Below are 26,315 nucleotides of genomic sequence, written 5' to 3' on the forward strand. Positions count from 1 at the left end.
TGTGTGTGTGTGTGTGTGTGTGTGTAAGGACATATTTGTCATAAATATGGATGTAGAGTTGTGTCTTCTCTCTGGCAGCATGCCATCCTGCAGCTCAGTGCTGATTCGTCTGAAACCTCTACAGCATGTCCATCTCCGACACAAAACAGGAGGTGACATCACCACTCTGTCCACCACAGCACTCATCAAAGCACCATCTGATCTGAGTCTATTAGTCCATTTCCTTCACACATGGGTCTCAAACCCGCAAGCTGAGAGCTCCTCACTGCAAGCAGCTCTGAAGCTGTCGCTCTGCACTTTTTATCCCTTATAAAAGAGAGAATGTTATATATAGGACACTTATTGAACATAATTTGTGTAAAACTGTGGCAGATGCGATTTATATTGTAGATTGACTATGAATAGATATTTACATCTTGTCTTCCAATACATGCAACAATGAAACATTATCTAGTATTATAACATACTTCTTTAACATAATGAATAATATTATACTAACAAATAATTATTCATTATGTTATAGCAGAATGTTATAATATTATATAATATTTCATATATATATATATATATATATAAGATACCATTTATATATACAAATTCAAATATGGTCTATGAAATTATATAAAAAATATATAAAATATAAAAAAATTTAAAAGCACACATTTTCCAAAGAAATACATATTTTATTGTTTTTGTAAATAATATTTTAAATAATTGCATTAAATAGTATTATATAATCATATAATAGTTCATGCATTGTGCTAGAATAAATAGTATCTGACAAAATGTCATAGGTAAAATCTGTTACTATATATAAATACAAGCACAGACACACTCAAATACACACACACACACACACACACACACACACACACACACACACACACACACACACACACACACAAACATATATATACATTCTGCAAGTTACATCAGTAAGTGGCGATAAATGGCTGTTTTTATGAGTGACTCTTTGAGTCTTTATGAGTGAGTCACTGAATGATTCACTCAAACAATCCATTCACTGATTCTTTCATAAACGAAAGTCCAATAATGTGTGTAGCTTGGATATGCAACAGCAAAAATAGATGAAGTAAGTGGCACTATATTTTGTCTAAAATAGTCTTATTTTCACTTTTACCTTGTTGTTTACTAAACTGCTATTGCAAAAAAAAAAAAAAAAAAAAAAAAAAAAACAATATCTTCATAGTGTTGGTATGAATATCACTGATATAGAGAACAACAGCACTATTGTTTGTGTGATACTACATTGTGTGAAATAGTGTGCATATTATAGTAGGCTATATTAACCTTTACTGTTATTACTAAAATGATAGTAAAGAGTTTTTGTATTTTTCTATTTCACTTTTGAGCTATCTGCTTTTCTGAACAAATATACTGAGAGTTGAGACAAGAAACAATAGGGTGAATAGTGTCTGTCTGGAAAATGTCACAAGCCACATTAGAACTGCATGTCATCTCAGTAAAAACACCAGTGCATGCTGCACCCACCAGGCCACTTCTCCGAAATCTAAATGGCATTTTTCATAATTTTGTCTAGTTTCACCAGGCTATTGGGGTGCAAATATCCATGCTGTGTGGGCGGTGCTATTTACACCCAGTGCAAATAATCACTCCATATTTTCCCCATTTCCTGGCTCAGAGCTTATTTGACATAACAAAGGTGCATGTGAGCTGAGAGTGCAGCTCTGCAGCCAGACTCAGTTGGAAAGATATGAATGTGTGTGTGTAAAAAAGAGAGTATCTGTGTGTGTGCATGTGTGTGAAGGACAAATACAGAAAACAGAACGCTTGAAAGGAGGATGTGACAGAAAAAAAAAGATTCAGATCAGAAGATGAGAAACGTTGAAAAGAGCAGAAGGAAATGAGAAAGGTGAAGAAAGAAATGCTGATAGGGAGTCGAAAAAGAGCGATTGCATTATGGTATGTCCGTGCCAGATGGTCGTCCAGTGAGGTAGGAAAGAAAAGGAAGCTGTTTGGAATGATCTGTTCCTCTCATCGTTCCAAACTGAAAACAACTATCAAAACTCTTTTTCATCTTCTGGAGAAAGCAACCATTGTCCTGTTTACTCTCTGATAAACACAGCAGTGCTGTGATCATGCACTATCAAACCATGTTTCCATTACCCTCACTGTAGACATTACTATGATCACTGGAACAGGGTAACTGTGAGGTCAGGTTGTTGTGAGGATAGCGGCGCTCTCTCACTCTCTATTTTTCAGAATGCAATGTTCTCTAGAGGAGAATGAGCTGCAGCTTACTGTGTACCTCGATGCCGCTGAGCATTCAGCCCACTCATCCAACACATCGGAGTGGTTTTTGAGATGCACAAAGAGCATGTGTGCAGATGTGACTCTATTTAAGGGTTGAGTGTTTGTGTCGGACCAAAAGAAAGGCAATCCTGAGTGTTGGCATTGAACGAAAGAGAGACAGTCTGAGACTTCATCCAAGATTTCCAATCAGGTCAACGTTATATGGTGGGCTGAATGAAAATGTATACATCTCACCAAATATGCAGAACCTTGACCCATCGGCTTGCTACTGTCATCTACTGTTCCTGCAGCTGTCTGTTTCACATTATTCTCTTCTCTCACCAAAAAAAAAATGGCAGATTTACTGTTTTTGTATCTGCTTTCTTCTGTTTAGGCTCTTCTAGCTTGAACCTCAGCCTACGGATCGCCCACAAATCGCTGGTTCCATTCTGATTGGCAGGTGCTTCCAGAAGTTTAATAAAACCTTTAATTTAATCTTGATTTGATTGAGTTTTCGACTGTACTTTTTTAAATGTCCATTAAAAATACCTTTTTAAATTGGCAGTAAGTGTAAGTGGCATTTGACAGTAAAATACATTTATAATGTAACAAAAGATTTATATTTCAAATAAATGTTCTTTTAAATCATGCAAAAAAAAAAAAAAAAAAAAAAAAAAGAAACTAAATAAACACATACATACATAAATACATACATAATGTATAACAAAAGTTTCCAAAAAAAAAAAAAAAGTTCTTCTTGCTCAGTAACCAAACATGCCATTCACCCAATCATCTACTGTCTTGACTAGAATGAGGTGCAGCATGTACTAGACTTGTTGCAGTGTTGTTAGATAGTTTGGTTATGCGAGACTAAGGCTCTCCTGACACCAGGAATCATACACAGGCAACTATGAGCGAACAATGGCTTATAAAAAGTTATTTGGAGAGAATGAGATGATCTTATGATGACTCTACCCTACTGAACACTACTGGGAATCATACACACAGTATAAAGTGTACTCAAAGCCATGTGTTAAGCAGAGTAATACAGAAATCTCTTCCTTACACAGGCACTCAACCATGGCGACACATACACTAAAATTGGATAGATACAGAGAAGATTAGCATGGCCCCTGCAAAAGGATGACATGCAAATCTGTGAAGCGATCCATCTTTTTTTCTTTTCTTTTTTTTTGACTCCCTGACTGAGCTTGTTTTCTCCCAAGGTTTTTTCTCTATTCTGTCACCGATGGAGTTTCGGTTCCTTGCCGCCGTCACCTCTGGTTCTGGAACACTTTATATCCAGCAATATCGTCAACTTGATTGAACAGATACTATTTAAACTGAACAGAGCTGGATGATGACATCACTGAATTCAATGATGAACTGCCTTTAACAGAAAATGTTGTGTTTACTGTTGTCATTTTCCATTAATGACACACTATTTTCCTATTTAATGCTGTAAAGTGCTTTGACACAATCTGTATTTTATAAAAGCACTATATAAATAAAGGTGACTTGACTTGACGTGTCCACGCACAAACACACACGCTTCAACACATGCTCATGCATGCACAGAAAAATGGCCCTTTGGGATTGCAATAACATCACTAGCCACTGAGAGTTAGTAAACACAAGCAAAATGTGAAAGATTAGGATTTGAAAAGGAAATACAATGCCATGAGGAACACAACAAAAAATGACAGCCAATGTTCATCATGCTTATTCATCGTAACAAGCTTTGATGCTCAAGCAACATGGGTAGATAATGACAGAGAAAAAGCAAATATATCAAGTCAATCAGAAGATACAGAGTCATAACTCTCTTGAAACAAAAAAATGAAATTGACCTCCTTGTATTAATCCAAATACAGCTAGTCAGTCGCGACACACCATTTTCACCTGGTTTTGTAGAATACTTTATAACAATAAATATTAATAAATATTTTAGATAATTAACACAAAAACAATAATAAAGTTATAAATGTTTGTGGTGTTTTATAATGTATTAATATAAAATAACAAAATATTCTTCAGATCATATTTTAATATTTGATTAATACAATAATAATATGAGACCCTGGACCACAAAACCAGTCTTAAGTCGCTGGGGTATATTTTTAGCAATAGGCAAGAAAATATTGTATGGGTCAAAATTATCGATTTTCCAGAAAATCATTAGGTTATTAAGTAAAGATTATGTTCCATGAAGATATTTTGTAAATTCCTACCATAAAGATATAAATAATTATTAGTTATATGAATTATTAAGAATTAATTTGAACAAATTTAAAGGCAAGTTAGATTTTAAAATTTAGATTTTTTTTTTTTTTTATGCCCTCAGATTCCAGATGTTCAAATAGTTGTATCGTGGGCAAATATTGTCCGATCCTAATAAACCATCAATCAGTTGAAAGCTGTATAAATCTAAATTTTCAATCGAAGTATTTATAAAGCAATAAATAAAGCAAAATCTAAGATATAAAGTTGCATTGTGTGAGATTCTACTTTAATATATAAAGTCACATTTAAGCATAAATACATTTTAAAAATATATATTTTTATTTTTATTTTTTATTTTTTTACTCTGAGGCTAAAACTGGCTTCCTTCGTGCAACTGTATTTATTTACATTTTTGAAGTTACATTTAAAACCCACTACAGCATAAAAAATAGTTTTTTTATGACATTCTTCATTACATTCTGAATAACTGCACCTGTACCTGCATTGATTGGCACAACAGTTCATGCTAGACATCTTTTACCTTCATTCCACCACAGAATGTCAAAATGCATCAATAGTTCAGCTTAAACGTCTCAATTCAGTGTTTTATTCCAAGAAACACCTGTGTGTGGAAAACACTGTCTACACTAAAACTATATTTTTCCTTCCATTCCACCACTTTAAGTTGTTAAAGGTAGGTTTGGCACATCTCCTGTATTCGGATCGATGCGTTAGATTGCTTTGTCTTCTTTTTAACAAACCGCAAAGCGTTCAGGGCACTGATTCAAGTACAGTGAGCAGAGACTGTTTCCTGTTGGCATTGATTGCTGCTCATTATTTGTCTAAGCCAAAGGTAATTAACTACAGAAACACCACTGCATCCCAGACAATTCCTGCTATTATGATGGAGAACCCAGAATCCCCTGTGCTCAATAGTCTTTTCTCTCTTTTTATTTTCCTACACATTTCTCTTACAGTCCTAGTTTTAATGATCTTTTCTGTCTCTCCCGTGAGCTATTCGATCGCAGCTTGTGATCACGAAGTGACTAAGGACAGCGCAGACAGGGCTAACTCCCAGTGGAGGATGGGAAGAGTTATCCAGCTCCAGACTGACAACTAATCTGAGCCTCAGAAAAATACTCTGAAACCTCTAGCGACACCATACACAGTGATCATAACACACACACACACACACACACACACAGACACACAAACACACACACATCCAGCACTGTCTCAAATGTCTAAATCCATGTGAAGAGTGAACAAGAGATGCAATGTGTGAGTGATGCTGTCAGAATAAAAAACAGGCCTCTATTTGGATGCTTGGATTCCAACAACTGAATAAAAACTGCAAGAATAATAACAAAAAAAAAAATATATATATATATATAAAAAAGAAAAATGTCTATGTGCACAGATAGTAGTTGTCTGAACAGCTGAATATTTGCACAAGCCACCTTCATGTACAATACTGTTCAAACACTCAATATCAGCTGAACTGCAAAAAGACTAACAAGGCAGTGTGAAGTCTCTCTTAACAACAAAATAGGCCTCTCTAAAGAGGGACAAAATGGTCCCTTAACCATACTTTGTGTTAACACGACATCAAAATTGGCCCTATTAGATGTTCCTAGTCAGGTACAAATGGCCATCAATGGAGAAAAATGCTCCAGCTGCCAAACCAGAGGTTCTTTCTCCTGCAGAACACAAACTATTTTTTCTTTAAATTTTCTTTATCTTTCTTTGTGTTACACAGAAAAAAAAGTATGTCCTACAGTTTTGGAGCCACACGGGGATGAGTAAATGATGACTATTTACATTTGTGGGTGAATTATCCCTTTAATTTAATTTCAGACTTCTATCACCTTCTGAAAATGCCATGAGTGGTCTTCCAGGCACTATAAAAGTCATGCATGGTATAATACAAGATAAAGGTCCACATTGTTTAATCTCTATCCCACATTAACCCTCACAACCACCATTTCATCCCCTTAAAACTCATCTAATCTAGCGCCGGAGCTGATCAGGGACAAGTCTTTACCCCACAACATAGCTTATCAAGTGCACTTGAAAATGTTCTTAATGATTATGTAAAACAGAAATAATCTGTTTTTGCGGGTGTGGGATGTATCTGGCTGGTTTTAGACTCTGTGAGTCATATTGATGGATTCAAGCTGATTCTTACACAGCTGTTATATGCTGTTGATTGCATTATCATCTAACAACATTTTTATCATTTAATTTGGATGTAGAAAAGAAAGAATAATGAAAAACTGGCATGATGCAATAAGACAATGAATCCGGCGTAGGTTGTAATATGGCAAATTCTTTTATAATGCCTTTATATTTCAGAATTTTTGACCAGCTGTTATATAATGTAAGGAATTAAAGTCTTGACTTGGGCCTCATTCATAAAAATAAGAACAAATTAAATCATCTGTGAAAGCATTTTATATATTTATTTAGTTTTTTTTTGTTGTTGTTTGTTTTTTTTTTGTTTTTTTGGGGGAAATTGGCACATTGAATCGAATGAGACAATTTATGTAAGAATGGTTTGTAGATTTGCACATCAATTCCATTCTGCTCGTGTAGCATGACTGAAGTGAATTGGTCACTTAATTCTTCAAACCTGCAGATATGTTTAGTATTGTTCTGGTGGTCTGAGACATGCAGAGAAACAGCAGAGAACTTGCTGCGGAGGATATGCATGAACAGACCAAAAAGAGTTTGGACTTTGCCAGTTAGCCCTTTCTCACTCTTCCTATTTCAGGGCCATTCCTCTCAGTGTCCACCCATATCGAACCTGGATTGATGCTACATTTAATGCCTTAATTCTGCTCACTGTCAGCAATCCAATCTCTCTGATACTTCAACACCGATTCCAATTTAAAAAGAGCCTGTGATCCAATTTGGCGACTGGCAGCTTCCCAGTGCCCATGCTTGGAGAGCAGTTTGTACAAGCTAGGCTTCCGCTAAGGGCTCCCGGGCACACGAGCGCTAGTATTTAATTAAGTAGCAATTATGATGAAAAAGAGATTACAGTGCTCCGATTGAAGTTCATAGCAGAACAGTACGACTCAAGAACAAAAACACAGAAATCTATATATAATATAAAATAATAAATACACAAGTCTCTGGAGTTTCTGATGTTCTCTCTTCATTATCCGGCCCTGGTTGCCTTCCACCCCCGAGCTTCCGAAAGATGTCCAGCTAAGCCAGCGTGCAACCAATCAAGAATAGAAAGAAAAACTCTTAAGGCAAAAATTACACATCTGTGTTAAATGCAAAATGAAGCAGAGGGTATTTCTTGGAAGGCGAAGCAAGAATCATAGTACAATTTAAGGATTTATGAAAAAAAGCACATGTTTTCGCCCAACCTTAACTGGCTTTCTAGTGTCAAAATACATCAGTTCCCTGAGAAAAACAAGAGACAACGTGATTTTAATGGAAAAAGACGGAATTATTGATGAGAAAATGGGTGTCCCACTGTTACTAAAATAGAATCTTTAACATGACAAACAGCAGAAGAACAACACAATCAGAGCAGACAGCAAAACAAGGCTCGGACACATTTATGTGGATTTATGTGCACAGCCTCATGCATCATGTTAAACTGACACAGAATGAGTCTACAGTAGCTTCGGTGATGGGTTGTAATCAAGAAGGGAATAACCGTCATGCGTTGCTCATTCTGATGCGGTCAGGCAGAATTTCTGCCAGTATTATCATCCGTATCTGTCCCGGCATCTCTTGTCAGCTGGAGTGCTGAGAGGCGCTTACATTATTGCTAAAATGAAGAGCAGATCATTCCCTCACGATATTCTGATGCAACTCACAGCTAGAGCCAATTTGCATGCATGTCTATAGGGGCGAGATGGAAAGGAGAGAGTGAGACCTTTTTTTTTTTTTTTTTTTTAATGATTTAACTCAACAGCAACATTAAAAGGATCATTGCCATGAAGAGCGGTTTGCCACATACATTTGGCTATTGTGCAGCAGCTATGACTTATACTCGGCTGACAGCATGCAGATTTATGACAAAACATGGCATAATGAATAATTTTGCAGTATAAGGAAGCAGATGTTGTTTTTGCCTTTTGCTTTTATCAATGAAACGTCAAGGACTATATGACAAGACCTCAGGGCAGCGCTGGAGACATTGTGGTCACGGGGAATGTGTCTTTTTCCACATCATAAGGAATGTCACCCTCGGCTCTCAGCAGTGACAAATGGCAACCTGATTCTGTGCTGGCAATCGCCGTTCACCCTCATTCCCTTACAAAGACATCCGCAACTCATCCTGTTAGAATGCTGAAGCATCAGACCCGACACTGTAGAACAAAAAGAGCATCTAAACAAATCAGTTGTAAAAGAAAAGGGGAAACATTCAAGGAATTTACGCTGGAGAGAGAAAGGACGAGAGCATGAGGGAATGAGAGATGGAGGGGGAGAGAGAGACTTCTGCGGTTGCCATGGAAATGCTAATTCAATTCTAAGGCTAGAGGTTGGAAAAAAAAAGACAACTCCTTATCACTTTGACTTCTCTGTTTCTCACAGGCACGAAAAACAAATGACTTGCTTGCTTGATGATGTTGTGCTGCACTCATGTCGAAACGTTCCTCACACTGACAGTCCCTCCTTTTACTTGTGCTCATTAATTTAAACATCCATAGTGATATTTGCTCATGGAAGAACATGTATGAAAATATAGTCCACTCTGCGCATTAATAATTTTGAGGTGCCCTTAATGGTTCATTAAATAGGCTGATAAAAAGTTTTAAGAGAAGAAAATACATACAGTACTCAAAATGCTAAATAATTTTTAGCATTATTGTTTTCGAGCACGCAGGGTGCAAATTATGAAATTACCTTTGGGAGGTCATTTTCGTTCTCTGTTATTCTTTAAAAATATATATGTTCAATAAATAGTATATTTCAGCAAAAGCTTGGATTTTTTATATATTACATTTTTTTGGTTCAACAGCACTCAGTTCAAGAGGGTAAACTTTAGCATTTAGCTACACAATACATCTTTTCTTTGAAGAGCTTATGACTTCCTTTAAATTATGCTAAATGTGAAATAAAATATCTCATGTCCATGTTTCTTTACTCTATTTGTGACAAAAAGCTACATAAGTATTTTTTTTAATCAAATAATTTATATAATAAATATGTTCACTTCTTACTTGTGTTATATATATTTATATAATATAAGAAATAAATAAATAAATAAATAAATAAATAAAAAAATATATATATATATATATATATATATATATATATATATATATATATATATATATATATATATATATATATATATATATATATATATATATATATATATATATATATATATATATATATATATATATATATATATATATATATTAGGGGTGTAACGGTACGTGTATTACCTGCAGTTTAATGTTTACATTTCTTTCTATTACTGTACCGAAAATGAACCAAATCGTGACTTTAAAACCGAGCTACGTACCGAACCGTGATTTTTGCGTATATATAATTATGCTTCTGTTAGTAATTGTGAAGCTGAAAAAAGCCAAACCTGTTAATTAAAAAGTGCCCACATACTTTTGTCCAAGAAGTGTATATTTCAAGCCCTAATGTGATGACCAAGACCTCAGGCATAACCATTACAACTTTAGGAAAAGGTAAAAACTCAAATCCCTTACTCTAATTCTCCTATTCACTCTCTTTTTCTTCACTGTTATTCCTTCCCTACATTTCCTCTGACGGATCTTCACATCAACGCAGTAGAAAAACGAGGAATGAGACTCTCCTGTCTTTTCATCTGGAACAAAAAACCATCTGTTCTCAGTGGAGGCAAATATTAAGACAAGGAAAATGAGAAATAATAGACATCAGAGGCAGAGAGGGAAAAAAAGACAGTAAGTAAATGTGCTGCAATGAGTGAAGCAGAAAGAGAGACCTGCGGAGAAAAGAGGTAAATAAAGAGAGAGTTTCATGGTGACACTGGTTTCTATGTTTCTGTTGTCTTGCTTAGAATGCAAAGTTTTTTTTTTTTTGTTTTTTTTTTTTGTGTGTGTCTTTGAAGTAACTAGACTGTTGATTGGACCTGTGTTTCTAAGACAGGGCCTTGACCTTATAACTTAATCAAGCATAGGGAGGTTTTATCTAATGTCACACACAGTACATGAACAATGCTTCATGTGATTTATCCATAGATGCCTATGATAGTGTTTTTATCTGAAAAAGTATACTCAACAAACAAGTTAATATTCAATTGTCCGTTACTTTGTGTATTGTTGCTCCTGCTAAAAAAACAATTCCAACTGAATCCATATAGTGAATGATTCAAAGACTCGCTCATAAAGACAGTCATTTGATTCCGTTCATGAATGAACTAGTGTTTTTTAAACAGTTGGCTGAATGAATGATTCAATGACTCACTCATAAGGACAATTACTAGATTGGTTCTGAATGAATCAATGTATGAACTGCATTCGTGCTCTGAACAATCCAGTTAAAAGAATGACTTTAAGATTTGCTCGTACAAACAGTAATTTGTTTTCCTCGTGAATGAATCAGTGCTTTAACCATCAGTTTAAATGATTAATCATTTGATTTCAATTGCTGAATTCAGAACTACATACAAACATAATGCTCTTTTTATTCATTTTATGTTAAAGTATGGTAAAAATAGTAAAAGTAGTACGCTAGTAGTATGCTAGTATGCAAATTCAGCAAATTACTTGTTGAATCCAAGAATTAAATCATTGTTTTGAATGAACAGGTTGAACCTGCATAAAGAGTCACTGAAAAATCCATGATAGAATGTAATACCATAAATCCCCAGGACACAAGCACAGACAAGTTAAATGAAACAAATAGTGAAATGTCACAGTGATGTTGGATTGTATATCATTGTTCTTGAAACTGTGTTCGACTAAACAGTTTAGATGAGAACATAATGATCAACTGGTGAATGAGCAGGAATGACCATTTCCCAGTTTTATCATTTATCTCAAGATCAGACTGGTCCCACCTTCACTAGCCATTTCTAACGACAAAGCAGAACATAAATTGGCCTTGCAAAATTACTTCTCCCAGTCGAACACATGCTGCCATCAACCAATGCCCTCCAGGCCGTTTAGCGAGGTGCTGAAATTTGCTATTACAATGAAACATTGACCTTGATCCTCTCCCAATGGTTGAAGAACAGAAGAGAGACAGGCTAGATGGGAGCTGCAGAAAGGGTGCTAGCTTTCTATTAGCCTTTACTGTGTATGTGTATTTGTTTTATTTTAAGCCTATACTCACATTCTAAAATACTAATGAAAGCAAATGAGTAATGATTACTGTAAATATCTAGGGAAAGTCGTATGATGTGTTACAGGTGGGCCGCTAACACATGCAGCCCCCAAGAGGTGGGTTTTAATCCAAGACTAATTACAGTCCTAAAAGGTTTCAGATCGATAGTGGGTTCGTGAGGGAAGCAGAGGCTTGGGAATGTTTCTTGTTGTGGGAAAGAGCTAATTTGTCAAATGAAATCACACAGCTTTCTCAACCCGCTAAACTGACTCTACTGCCAAAATCCTCCTCTGCTGGTTTAACAGCTCTCTTTTCCATATAATGTCCAATTTGTGTGATCCATGTTAATTCCTCGCTAACTACATTTGACACTTGCGATTCAAGCCAGAAGTCGGAGGAAAAGGGCAAAGGAGAGTATTATGTACAGTAAGCAGGTTTTGTATATACATACAGTATATGGTGATTTTGGACATGCAAGCATCGATATCTCACTCCGCAGCTGTGCGCTGTCACCTGGGCTAACCTGTGGCAGAGCGATTTACAAATGGTGCTTTCTCCGCCCGCCGGAGGGAAATATTTATTTTTTCCCATTTCTATCTGCAAGATGATCGATCAAAGCTGCTTGTTTGAAGATAAGGCTAGTGATGGCATATCCGCTTGAGTAATTGTACAGTTAAAGATTGCCACAGCACAACCTCTCCATCACTCTCCACAATCAAGCTGATAAATCCCCCCCACACCTTTCCTCATCCACCAGGGTTTGAATGTGCACCTATCCTTCATTTGGACTGAGGGGATGTGGGGTGGAAAACTCCAAAACCAAATGCCAACTGCAACGGGAGGGAGAAGTCCCCTATTGCACAATTTCATATGCTTCTGCTCTGTGTTTATCAAAGGACATCATGACTTTGCCACACTTTCTAATAATGGAAACGTCATGCAGTGTGAATAAAACCAGAGAAAGAAAAGAACCTCTATTCACAAGTGACCCTGTCTTGGCCCTGCCATTTTTCGTCAGTTTCATGATGTGAGATTCTTTTGCTTCTTTCTTTTCTCTCAATTATTTTTTCCCTGTCAGGTACTTGCAGTGTTAAAGCAGTACAACACAGTGAGACTCTCTCAGTAATGGCCTTCAACAGGTCTCTCGGAATACAAAAGCAAAAATTTTAATTACAGCACAAACAGCAACTGGGCATAATGAGAGTATAATTTTGCATCCTGAGTAAATGCGAAAAAACACTAACCATACATAAAATCCAGCACTAGTCCAGTCTGTTTCATATTATGGGTCTCCCTCATCAACTGAAGCACATTTTTACAGCATTAGAGCTTCACAAATACCATGTGTGTGTTTTGGTGAGACTTGTTATTGCGTAAGACTACTTTTTTTAATCTATTTTTAAAATACAATTAACTTGAAAAGTATGCTTGTGCAAGCAGTTCCTGCAACAAATGGGGTTCAAATCAACAGGTGAGCAAAATGAGAGATGGGCATGCTAATAAAAATGCTAATATATATTAATAAAGTCATATGCTGAAATAGCCTACAGCTTTTCAAAAATTAGTTCTTTTTATTTTCACAATCTCCATAAAAATTAAAAAAAAAAAAAAAAAAAAAAAAAATCAAAATGATGTATGAATTATGGGAATCCACCAAAAAGAGAGAGAGAGAGAGAGAGAGAGAGAGAGAGAGTGTGTGAGCTACACCTGTTTGAAGTCAATAGAATCAGCAATAGAAGTCAATTTTGAGAAAAATCGAGTTCAAGTTTTCTGAAGGTTCCAAAGCAAAATCATCTATAATCATTGCATCTTTTCCTCAACTTCTTCACATCACATTTCACTGACTCATGCCATCAGGAACTCACAATGAATATTCACAAAGCTGGAATTCTGTGCTTTACAACTATAGCAAACTTGTGGTGAAGGGAAGCATCAGTCATCAAGAAGTGAGAAAAGAAAAAGGTAGATCTCTCAGAAAACATACAAATTAAGATCATTTTAGATATTTAATTACTATTTGGAGCATTGCTATATACCAGGCCTCAATTAATTTTTTTAACCTTTTTTTTTTTTTTTTTTGAAAACCTCAAATTAGAACCAAAATTGAGTTTTTGTCTGTAGCTTGATCCTGTACTCAAGTTCGACAATCAAACAACATGGAGGCGCAGCTTGTGGTATTTTTTTTACACTGATACACAAAAAAAAAAAAAAAAAAAATCAGAGCATACAGTATGTATTTTGACTTCTTGACCTTAAAGAATAATGTGCTGTACAGCAATGACAGCAACCGATGAAATGGAATCTGCCCAACAACTATCAGATGCTGTGCATTATGTTTATCAAAGAGATGTTTTATAAGTTTAGAGCAAACACAAAGCAAGGGGTACACAGCCAGCTTTGCTAATGTGACTCTTTACACCTATAATTAGGTTTTCCTTGAGTATTGACAAAACCAGCATTCAAAGCATAAAATATGATATTGAAATAGCAGGTGTACAGGAATTTGCTTTATTCTCAGAGGAATGATGGACAGAGTGTGTCAGAGGCTAATAGGATGCGATGATGATGTACTCGTTCATATATATATATATATATATATATATATATATATATATATATATATATATATATATATATATATATGCAGTCTAGTAGTTTAGAAAATGATTTATATAAGGCCTTTGACAGCTGTTCTTTCATACTCAATTATTATGCTGATTGTATACTGACAGAGGTGTACAACTAGGAATGCTGCACAAGAATATATATTCTGCTTCTTCGTATACTGTGGAATAATTGTATTTTTTATTAATTTTATTCATTATTCATCAATAAATCTGTAGAAACTGTATACATGGTACAGAAAATCATCATATTTGAGGGACCTTGGTATCAGAACATTTAAAAACTCATGGTCTAGGTCTGCGTATGTGGATCAAGTGTTATCTGGATTTAAGAATGGTATACTTGACTTGGCTTTGCTCAGATATCTCAGTGGTGAGCGCGGGGACACGTTTGCACAGAGTGACAAATGGCTGTACTAGTAAATGTGGCGTGCATTTTCATCCAAACTACATGCGGGCATGTGCACCCTCGGTTTGAATAATATGGATTTATGATCATTAAATGAGGCTGGTAATTGTGTGGGAGAACCTTTGTGCACATAAATACACAACTTGAACATAATGATTAATATATAAGACCAAATCCATGTTTTTATTGTTTTTGTTTTTTACTATAAAGTGAGTCCCATCAAGTGGTTTGTGCAGGGTTTTGGAATAGAATTATCCACTCATCTTTCATCCTGCTTCAGTGCAGGGAGGTGAATTAGACTTCAAAACCCATCCTGGAGAGCCTTTCCAGCAGTCAGAGCCCGACACATTCATGTCCCCTCTCTCAAAATCCCTTTGTTTGACTTTAATGTCACACTCAGATCAGATCTGCAGACCTTGACTTTAGCTTCTCTCCTCTTCTTTGTATATAGAGAGAATTTCCTGCCAGAGCAAACTTTGCCTTTCTCCTGTCAGACAAAAACAGGGTGCAGTACTTCACTTTTTTTAACAGGGTCTTCATCACTGCCTTGTTGGATACTGCCTATAGGAATTTGTCCTTTTTCTGTGGAGGACACATGACGAGGCTTTGTAATTCCACATTTCACATTTTCTACCTTTCCGAGATGTTCTCTTTGCTTAACAGCAAGCTGTGCAGGCCTTCAAAAGGGCAACTGAGAGTTTTGCAACATATGAATAGACCAAATAGTCACGATTCACTCAACAAAACTAGTCATCACAAAACTGAGGACCTTCAGACTGCTTAACAAGACAACTAGATTGTCCAACTTTTGCATTTTGCAACTTTAATGAACACATTTATTTGTGGAAATTATTAAAATATATACTTTCTTTTTTTTTTTTTTTTTTTTTTAGAAACTAATACGTTTATTTAGCAAAGACAATACATTTATAAAAAGTGACAGTAAATGTATGTACATTGTAACAGTAATTCATCAAATTCTTTCTATTCATAAAATAATCCTATAAAATAATGGTTTCAACAAAAATATGAGGTAACAAATGTTTTCAACATTGATAATAATCTAAAAATATAATAATAATCTGAAGGATCATGTGACAATGAAGACTGGAGTAAGAACTGTTGGAAATTCAGCTTTGACATCAGAGGAAAAAAATCAATTTTTAGATATATTCAAACAGAAATGTTTTTTTCTTGGTGGCCTTGGTGAGCATTAGGTATTTTTATTTGTATTTTATTTTTTAAGAATCTTTATAAACAGTAGTGTATAATGGGGTGGTGTTGGCGCAGTGGATAAGACACATGCCTTTGGTGTGAGAGACCTGGGTTCGAATCCTATGTGAGACACCAATGTGTCCCTGAGCAAGACACTAAACTCCTAGTTGCTCCAGAGGCATGTGACCTCTGACATATATAGCAATTGTAAGTCGCTTTGGATAAAAGCATCAGCTAAATGAATAAATGTAATGGTTTTAACATTTACTGAACTAAATTCAACTCTTTATATTAATACATGCCATACTGTGAGTGTTATTGTTACGCAATCTATCTCAGACTGCCCCACTCCTAAACAACATGAATAATACAAACTATGATTGATCACTTTACATGCCATTCAGACAGCTCTTCTTGGGCGGCTCCTAATTCCCTGAAGAATGGACCAGTCAAAGGTCCAGCTACTTTGATGCTCCACACGTACCATTTTCTACTTTAAGTAGCTTGAGCTTTGATTCTCGATCAATTAAAGCACAGCTGCATATGGTAATACGTCTGTCTAGCCTTCAATAACTGCAAACTAGATATACACAAAAATTAAAGTAATGGGCCGTCCCATGCTGGGCCTATTCACTTTAAATTTACCAACCAGAAGTTCCACCAAGGCAGGAGTAGATTCTCTACTCAACATAATCTCCATCCATACCAATTTGAACTGAGTTTGAAGCTGTTTTAAGGCTGTTCTTCTTTTCAGTAGCAAACCGAAACGTCCTCCATGGCTAAAAATGGCTGGCGGGGGGTGGTACACAAGTGGGTCTAATGCCATTAGAAAGATGTCGAAAGTTGGCAGAAACGGCTATGGAATGAGATACAGCAAACGGACGGTGGAATGAATCCACTACACTCTTCATCTCCATCCGTCTCCATTCCTCAGTGATTTATATGCATTCCTCATATAATCTGCAACCGCCGCCACACTCAGTGTGCCCACAGAAGGAATAATGTGAAATTTTTAATGGACTTCCAAGATGAATGTGAGAGTGATGGTACGGATACAATAGAAGTGTTGCTGTTTTTTTGTCTGTGTGGGGGGGGGGGGGATGGGTTGCATGAATGTTTTATGGTTATTTACACAAGTCAATTTCATGCAAATGTGACCACTGCTTGCCATGGCAGAAATTAGAAACGGCAGGTGGAGGAAGGGCCAGAAGAATACAGTGGAGCGCTTTAGTGCTGCTTGATTATTACAGTTGCAAATGCCACTGCGGTACGAGCTGCACTGCACTGCACTTGAATGCGACACGTTAACCAGCAATCTGTCTGCACTACAGAGTGGTTCTCTTTCAAAGAGCAACATTGTACACTTCGCAATCAAGTTCTGTTTTCATTCTCAAAAATGATCCTCTCATAACAAAATGCCTGTTTCTCTTAGCCGTCCTCAAAGCAATCTGGAGTATGCTTTGTCCCTGGCCTGCACACAGACACACAATTGTTCTCTCTCATTTTCTTTCTTGCTATCTTTCTCTTTTGCGTGTATTGAAATGTTGTGGTGCAAAGGTGGTCAGAGCAGAAGCCAGAGACAGAGTAATTAAACGATTATTATTTTTTCCCATAATGAAGAATGGCATAATTAACACTTTAATGGGCCTCTCGACACATTTTGTGTCGTGATATATATATATTTGGCACTCATTGAAGCATCTCTCCCACTTGGGTGCTGCATTAACAAACAAATAATTAGTGCAAATTAGTTCATACATTTTTTAAACATATATTTTACATTAATAATATAAAATATACATATAATATCTTACATAAAATGTAAACATATTTGATGACAGTAGTGGCTAACAGTAATGTTTACTACATTTGTGTCTATGGTTACCATATGAAATTTTAATTATTATTATTATTATTTTATTTATCATTTTTATATTAGGTTTTCTACATTATGGGAATATAAACAATTTAGTAGTGGCTCATAATAAAAAATAAAAATATAATAATATAGCCCCAAAGGAACTTTGAACAGCTATTATGTTTTTATTAGTTTTTTTTTTTTTTTTTGGTTGTGCTCATTCAGGGGTTAAGAAACTATAAAAGAGAGAAATTTATATATTAATTTCAAATGCAGTTATTCTGCAAGTGGACATTCACCAGCCCCCCGTGTGCATTGCTGTCTCTAGACTTCTCAGTTGAAGCTTTTTTTTTTTTGCCATTATCATTGTTTTTTTTATCACTCTGCAAAATATAAAGGGAGGATGTCAGTGTGTCATAATTAACCAAGCACAGTGTATTGGATATTGTATGGGCTGATGAGGAGAGAGACGGCGCAGTAGAAAAATGCTGAGATATGTGGCATTTTTGAGGGGCCAGAGGTGAAAGATTACAGGTCTAAGGCCTCTGCAATCCGATTTCCTGAACCATTAAATAGCAGTGTAACAGTCAGGACCCCAAGACAGAAGAACAGGAAGATGAGAAAAGGGAGAAATATAACAAAATTGAAGGATGAAAAAAAAAAAAGATGAAGGTGCTAGAGCTGGTGAAATGAGTTCCGGCCTCCACTGACAACTGCATGACAATATAATTTGCATGAACGATGGGAAAACTATTGCCCATTTGATCCCTCTGGCTTGGGTCATTTGTTCATGTCAGATTTTTCATGACAGATTTTTATTTTTATTTATATATATATATCTTCCAGACATATGGTTATATATTATCATAGATGATCAAGTAAAACAAAGAAACAAACTATTCATAGATATCTTCACTGGCAAGACATTTATGTTAATTTTTACAAGTCAACAGTACTTAGCTAAGTGGAATTCCCACCCTACAATTAGTATTGTTTTTCCTTCTAGCAATTTCTAATGATTCAATTCAGAGCAAAGACATCAGGCCTACGTTCTCCATTATTTATCTTGATTGGATCTACAGTGCCTGAATAATGCAAGAACAGAGAGAAAGACTTGTTATATCAAAGTAAAAAAGTATCACTCCAAAAACCTCCCTGACATTTCCCTGATATTTCACGGATATAGGTGTCACATGTATGATTTGTTTTGTTAGTTTTGAGGGGGGCAGGAAATATAAGATATTCTTCACCCTGCCTCCTTTTCATCATGGTTTTATAAATTATATATATGAGGATGATGAAGTAAGTTTTGCTGGAAAAATATCCATGAATGAAATAAACATTATCAATCAATCAAGTTTCCATGGTTTTTGATTAATTAGCTCCACCCCTGTTTCTGTTCTTCTCGATTATGTCCCCAGTATTTAAAGCCTGTGCTCTCCATTGTTCCTCTGTCTGCTATTGATGCTTATTCGTCTGGATTTATGTTTGGTTGTGCCCATTCTCTCCTGTGGATTATTAAAAGTACTCTTTTGATTATACTTATTTTGCGTGCGCTTTGTTTTGCACACCAGACCGTGACAATAGGCTGTGTAAACAGTAAAAAACAATCTGTGGCTAAATCCTGCAGAAGTTAGCAAAATATTGCTTACAGCACATTTTTTATCCCTAATATCACTTGTTTAGATGTCAAGGAAATTAAAAATTGTCATATTACTTAATAAGTATTTTCAATCCCTTGAGGGAACCCTTGTTGAATCACTGGTGCTTATGATACATTAATTTGGCTGATACTTAAAATAAAAACAACACAATCTAAATCTTAAAAGAACAGCTCATCCCAAAATGGAAATTGTTTAATTTCATATACAGTGAAAGTTTCAACAGTGACTGGGCACCATTCACTGCTATTATATTAATATATATTATATATATATATATATATATATATATATATATATATATATATATATATATATATATATATATATATATATATATATATATATATATATTATAAATTATATGATTGAGAATGAATATCAATCGTATTCCTGAGTTGTATATTCATTATAAATGCTTTCTTTCCTTGTGTGCGTCAGTTCTACGAGCCAGAAATAAAATGCTCCTTAATTCAATCAAACACTTTAATAGAACATCATTGACAGACTGTAATGAACTACAGCGTGTGAATCAAATGTTCTTTGTTCACATTTTATGTCTTGTTTTGACAGTCACAGGTTTGGTATGTTAGTATAAAACCTTTGACTGCTAATGTGTAGTCGAATTGATGTAATAATCAAAGTTGAACTGCAAACACTTATTTTCTTTCTTATTTGTATGTATTTTCTCTTGTTTTTCAATATCTAATCTCAACTCTTGATATACTAAGAAGCAAAATGTTTTTTTCTTTTTTTTTAAGTATTGAAATTAAGTGAGTTTATGCTTAAAACAAGAAAAAATATGAAAAACTGAAAAAATAAACAATTCAAATCAAAGAGAAAACATTTGCTTTTTGTTTTAAGCAAGATCTAATTTAATTTTGATCAGTTTTTCAGAAACAATATTTAATATCTTGTTATTTTGTTTCTTAAGTAAATGTATATTGATTAAATAATTTTTATATATTTTTAATGGAAAACACCAAAATATGGAGTAAAATTATTATTATTATTATTGTTATTATTAATATTATTATTATTATTATTATTATTATTATTATTATTATTATTATTATTATCAACAATTAATTTAATTCGATTTTTTACATGTGTGTCATTTTTGCACCTCTAGTGGCACCAAATGGAACTGCAAAAATATAGATGGTTTTCAATTTCTTGTTAGCATTTTTATAATAATAAAAAAATACACATTTCACATTCAAGGATTAAAGAAAAAAAGTTGCATCTTCAAATCTTAGTATGCTCTTACCATAGAGGCCTCCAGTAAAGCACTTTATTCCCGGTTGCTCAAGGGCAATCGTCCTTTTAGAAAAAAATTTACCTTAAAATGCTTCAGCTACAAAATAAATAACAAACCCCTCAGATGCTTGTGAAAACATCCATTTCAGCCTAAGTGGACTTCTCTGAAGACAACATGTTTTAAATGGCTCTCTCCGGAATATCAAGATGCAATTCTCATGTGAATTGTCTAGGGATGTAATTGATAATTCATCTGTTGTTGAATGCTGACTAGTGTCACTGTAAAGTGTTTGCAGGGCTCTTGAAACATTCTTAATGGAATCCAGCCATATAAATCTCTCCTTTTCAGGCAGCATCACTCAGAGACACTGACAGCACAACTCTCGCAGACCTCCCACAGTGAGGTTTGAGACATTGTCTCTGAGATTTATTCCCATATTGCGCTCGATCAGTCAAGCCCAATCAAGTAAGTTCTATTTGTTCTCAGGCACATCAGAACTGCTCATAGTGCTTCATGGAAATAGCTGGCGCTAAAGTGTAGTGCTGATTGTTACTTAAAACAATAAGTTTTATGGCTGGTTTGGGAGCTGGCAAGACTCATTCACATTTTTCCTGCCTCCTACACACTGTCAACAGAGAAAGAAAAGACGATTTAATTTGTAAACAAAGACTGTCATTCAGGGACTCACACCTTTAGCGACCGTTGTACTGTAAGTGAACAGTTTTCAGTTTTGCACGTGAACAGATTTCTTCTTTATCGGATCATCTGTTGGCAAATACTGATCACCTGCCTCTGGGTAATTACATGGTACCACTCTCATTTGTCTGTGAACAGTAATTTCCATAAATTATTCCTGTGACTTTTTTTTAAAATTTGATTACATATTCTGTCTCTGCCTGGCGGACCATGAATTTGGAAGTCTAATTAAAATGTTTTAGCATAAATATACGTTAACACCTGATATTGTCATCAGTCTTAGGTGAGCAGAGCATGTTGTCAGCGCTAAATCCACATGTAAATAGTCCTAAACATGAAACCATGTGACCACTTACCGCCCACTCACCTGTCAAATCAATCAGCATTATATATATATTTATTTAAAAGTGAGTAGGGTGAACTATTCCTTTAACAAAAACATCTTGACTACGAAATATAGTTTTTCTGCACTGTGGTCTACAATCTTTGGCAAGTTGCAGCTTTCAAAGCAAGAGAGGCATGAAAAGGAGTGGAGGGTGAAAGCTTCAGTTAGGATTTGTTCACGGGGCCCCGTTTCTGTCCCTCCCGAGAGAAACAGGGAGCAAAGGAGCAGAAAATCAATTGCTAAAAGACATCCATGTTTGACTGATTTCAGCTTGCCTGCTCCCCTCATGCCAGGGGGTCGCTGCTTCATCAGTGCTGTAGTTATCAGGGTTGCTGAGATTTAAAAAAAGCGCATCGATAAGATCTTCTCTCGGTTGAATGAATGGTGGCAGCATGAATGATTATCAGAATGTCCCTGTTGAGAACACAAACCTACAGCCCCGATGGATCCTCCTGCCTGGGAGAGTCATTATATAAAACCTCAATGTAGTCACCATAAAAAATATGCTTGATGTGAAAAGCAGCTCAGACTTTAGAGGTACTGTAAAGGCAACAGTATCTCAGCGTGGGGGAAGATCCCTTGGAGGGCATCCAGAGACACTGCATCAGAGAGATAAAGCAGACACAAGTCTGCTGTGGATGATATGGTAATGAACACAGCCTTGTTTAAGGAAGGGCTTGAAATCGAGGTGAGCTTTCAGATACCTCGTCAGCAAAAAGCTTGTTGTTAATTGTGGATTTCGAGCAGCCTGAATCCAGTTCCTTAGAAGGCCAAATACTGAACTGACGTGCTGTTGCACAAACATCAGAATTCACTTTGTCTCACAACAGCCAAGGCAAGTGAAAAGAGAAAATCTGTATGAATTATTATTAAAATAAAAAAAAATGTTGAATAATGTTTCAATTTCAAAGTTGCTGTTTTCTATTTCTCCCTATGACCATGGAATTATTTTGTTCATCTTAGTGTTCCTTGACATGAATTACCTTCTCTCTGTAAAACTCTTTCAGTCACAAAAATGCTTAATTAATTGCTTCCTTGTAATTTCATTTTGGTGGCTTAATGCAAGCACTATTCTATCTTTACTATTGCTCTAATTTGATTTATGCTGCCATTCTTAATCTAGTTTCTGTCCACTAGCAGCGTCTTATTTTCTTGCCAAATCCATATTTTTATGTATTTAGCAAATGTTATTATCTCTCTCTCATATCCCAATATCCACCTATCCATCTATTTATCCATCCATCCATATAATATCTATCCACCTATGCGCATATATATATATATATATATATATATATATATATATATATATATATATATATATATATATATATATATATATATATATATATATTAGGGGTGTAACGGTTCACAAAATTCACGGTTCGGTTCGATACGATACACTGATGTCACGGTTCGGTTTGGTTCGATACGTTTTAGATACAGCAAAATGTAAAAACATCTCAACTTTTCAGAATGCCGCAAGCGCACCGCGGGTCATGTGACAAGAACCAACCAATCAGCTTCATCCTTTCCCGTAACAACGTTGAGAGCTCAGCCAAGATGAAGGATCAGCTGATCATAGTTGTATATGGATTGCAATTTTGAAATAAATTTAGTAGCAGAGCTACTGCAAGCGATTTTTAGAGCTGCAAATCCATTTATCCTTCGCTGAAATTTCCGCGTCTCATGGAGAGAGCACGTCATTGTTGCTTAGCAAAGACAGACACCTCATGAGCGCTTCTGCCCGAGCGCTTTGGAAAGGAGGAGAAAGACGCGCTTAGCGTTTTCCATGCGTTTTTAGGCACGATATGTGAACGGCCCCTAAGGCGCTCGCTCACTCAGCACGCGCTGAAGGCTCGTTGCAAAATGTCTAATGCATTTAACAGACCAGAAATATAAGATCCTAAAATAACCAACAGGTCTGGTGTTTGGGTTGGATTCCCTGTAAGCTATAGTGTCTAAATGCTGCAGGGATAGTTTGCTGCGTGCATGTTTCTCCTTTTTTTTCGTCTTTTCCCAGATAGTACTGACGCATATATCCCAGATATTCCCGCTGGTGTATTTTTTTTTTTTTTTTTTTTTTGTATTCCCGCTGTTGTACCCTGTCATGTTGCAGATGCGACATACCGTTGTTTTTTTATCCACCACTCTCTTGCCATCACCGTTATAGCTTAAAGGGAATCCAAAGTGCACCCAAACACCAGACCTGTTGGTTATTGGAGGATCTTCTCATTTCTAGTCTGTTAAACGCATTGGCTATTTTGCAACGAGCCTTCAGCGCGTACTGAGTGAGCGAGCGCCTGCTGAGTAGCCTAACATAAACATATAAGTTGGTGTTTTTTTCTTCTTCGGGAGTGTCAGGGGCGTTGCCTGTTACAGTTGTTTGGGTTATTGGGCTACCTTGTTGAACGCATATCATTACATTTCTCTCTCTCTTTTTTTTTTTTTTTCAAATATAATTAATTACTCCAACGAACCGTTCGGTATACATAATGCGTACCGCGTACCGAACCGAAAGCGTCGTACCGAACGGTTCAATACGAATACGCGTATCGTTACACCCCTAATATATATATATATATTGATCTCTGCATCTATCCATCTATATTCATCTAATCATTCATCTGTATGTCTATAAATCCGTCTGTCTGTCTACTTCCACCCATCCATCCATCCATCCATCCCTGTCTAAGCAGATGCATAATGAAGTCGGGTCTATATAAAGGCATCTGCGACCAGACAAATTAAAATGATTTGGTAAGGTAGAGTACTCTGTTCATTTAAAGGGGGGGTGAAATGCTATTTCATGCACACTGAGTGTTTTACACTGTAAAAAAGTTGGATTCCCATGCTAAACATGGACAAAGTTTCAAAAATTAAGTTGTATGTTTGAAGGAGTATTTTTGTTCCAAAAAAAAACCTCTTCTGGTTTGTCTCAAGTTTCGGAAAGTTTTTTTCGAGTATGGCTCTGTGTGACGTTAGATGGAGCGGAATTTCCTTATATGGGTCCTAAGCCACTTCTGCCGGAAGAGCGCGCGCTCCCATATAGCAGAGCACTGAGAGGCTGAGCACAGACTCACTGATCAGAGCTAGAGCGTCGCGAAAAGTAACAAAAGAAGTGTGTTTTTGGTTGCCAGGGCAAGACAACCCTGCACAGATTACCTAAAGAGAAACAGCATTAAGGGACCAGTGGATGGAGTTTATTTTTACAGAGCATCAACGGAGTTTTGCAAGTGTTTTTGTTTGTTCCCTGCATTTCGGATTGCACATTGTTTATTTCTTAAGGATAATGCAGTCCCAACGAAAAAGGGTCACGATCATGTGTTGGAACCGCAGGCGGTGAGTAAAACTGCTTCAAATATCTCTGTGATGTTAACTTAGCTATCAGCGCATAAGCACATCAAGTAAACAACATGCGATGTTGTCATCTAACTGCACTTTCCACATGTACAGCTTAAAAAAAAAAAAAAAAAAAAAAAGACGACATAAAGTGGAACTTAGTCATTTTCCAAACCCGCTAAGCAAATATATACAGTTTCAGTACATACCACACAGAGATGCCTTTGCTGATGCTGCTCTTGTTAAATTTCAGCCTCTGGATCTGTGTCACAGCTTCCAAATGCTCTCAACGCAAAAGCTTACTCGCGCTCGTGATTATTTAGCTCCGCCCACACGGCACGCCTCTAGGCGCTCGTGTTTTTCCGGGAAAAATCGGTACAGACTATCTTTCTCTTATAAATATAATAAAAATAAAGACTTTTTGGAGTTATGAAGGATGCAGTACTACTCTATAGGTACTCAAGATTAACAGGATATTGAGTGAAAACGAGCATTTCACCCCCCCCCCCCCTTTAATATTTAATGAGTCACATAACCACAATGAAGAATCATTGAAGTTTGCTCAAACCAAATTCTGTACCCAGGCCAATTAGAGCACGTGCTACAGCCTGCTAGATTAGTTCCTTGCTTAAAGTCACAGGAAGTGCAATCAATATGCAGGTTTAGGATAATGTGAATTCAGGGCTAATGTAAAGCAAGCCCACACACGCTCCAGATGATAGGCATGACCCTAATGGGTTTCATCTCCAAACTGCTCGTTATCATCACTTAAACAAACAACATCTGTAATTACTGTCTGATCTTATTTGAACATGAGCCAAATTACTCTTCAATTACAAATTCAATGAGCTCCGCGTGTCATTTGGGAGCAGTACCTTAGTTTGTCTGCCTAATCCCCGAAGCTGACGTGTTCGGGGGAAAGCAGATTTGTAAAAGGTTCAACAAATGTCAAGATAGATATTTATCAGGAGAAGAGGACTAAAAGGTACTGCAAATATTAAAGCGGGAATAAACCACCAGCTCATGTCCTGAAATGAGGAAGAAAATAAACAGCCATCGATCATACCATTT

The 26,315-nt window shown here is 36.0% G+C and overlaps 1 protein-coding gene and 1 pseudogene across 4 annotated transcripts in view; one reads left to right on the forward strand and one right to left on the reverse strand.

Moving 5' to 3' along the window:
- The window catches only part of LOC128018548 (glutamate receptor ionotropic, delta-2), a 356,061-nt gene that overhangs the window by 149,105 nt on the left and 180,641 nt on the right, over positions 1-26,315 (reverse strand). The gene's annotated exons all lie outside the window — the stretch shown is intronic.
- On the forward strand, positions 3,355-3,452 carry LOC128019211 (uncharacterized; annotated as a pseudogene).

The sequence above is a fragment of the Carassius gibelio genome, chromosome A8 (assembly GCF_023724105.1).
Source record: "Carassius gibelio isolate Cgi1373 ecotype wild population from Czech Republic chromosome A8, carGib1.2-hapl.c, whole genome shotgun sequence".
Taxonomy (NCBI): domain Eukaryota; kingdom Metazoa; phylum Chordata; class Actinopteri; order Cypriniformes; family Cyprinidae; genus Carassius; species Carassius gibelio.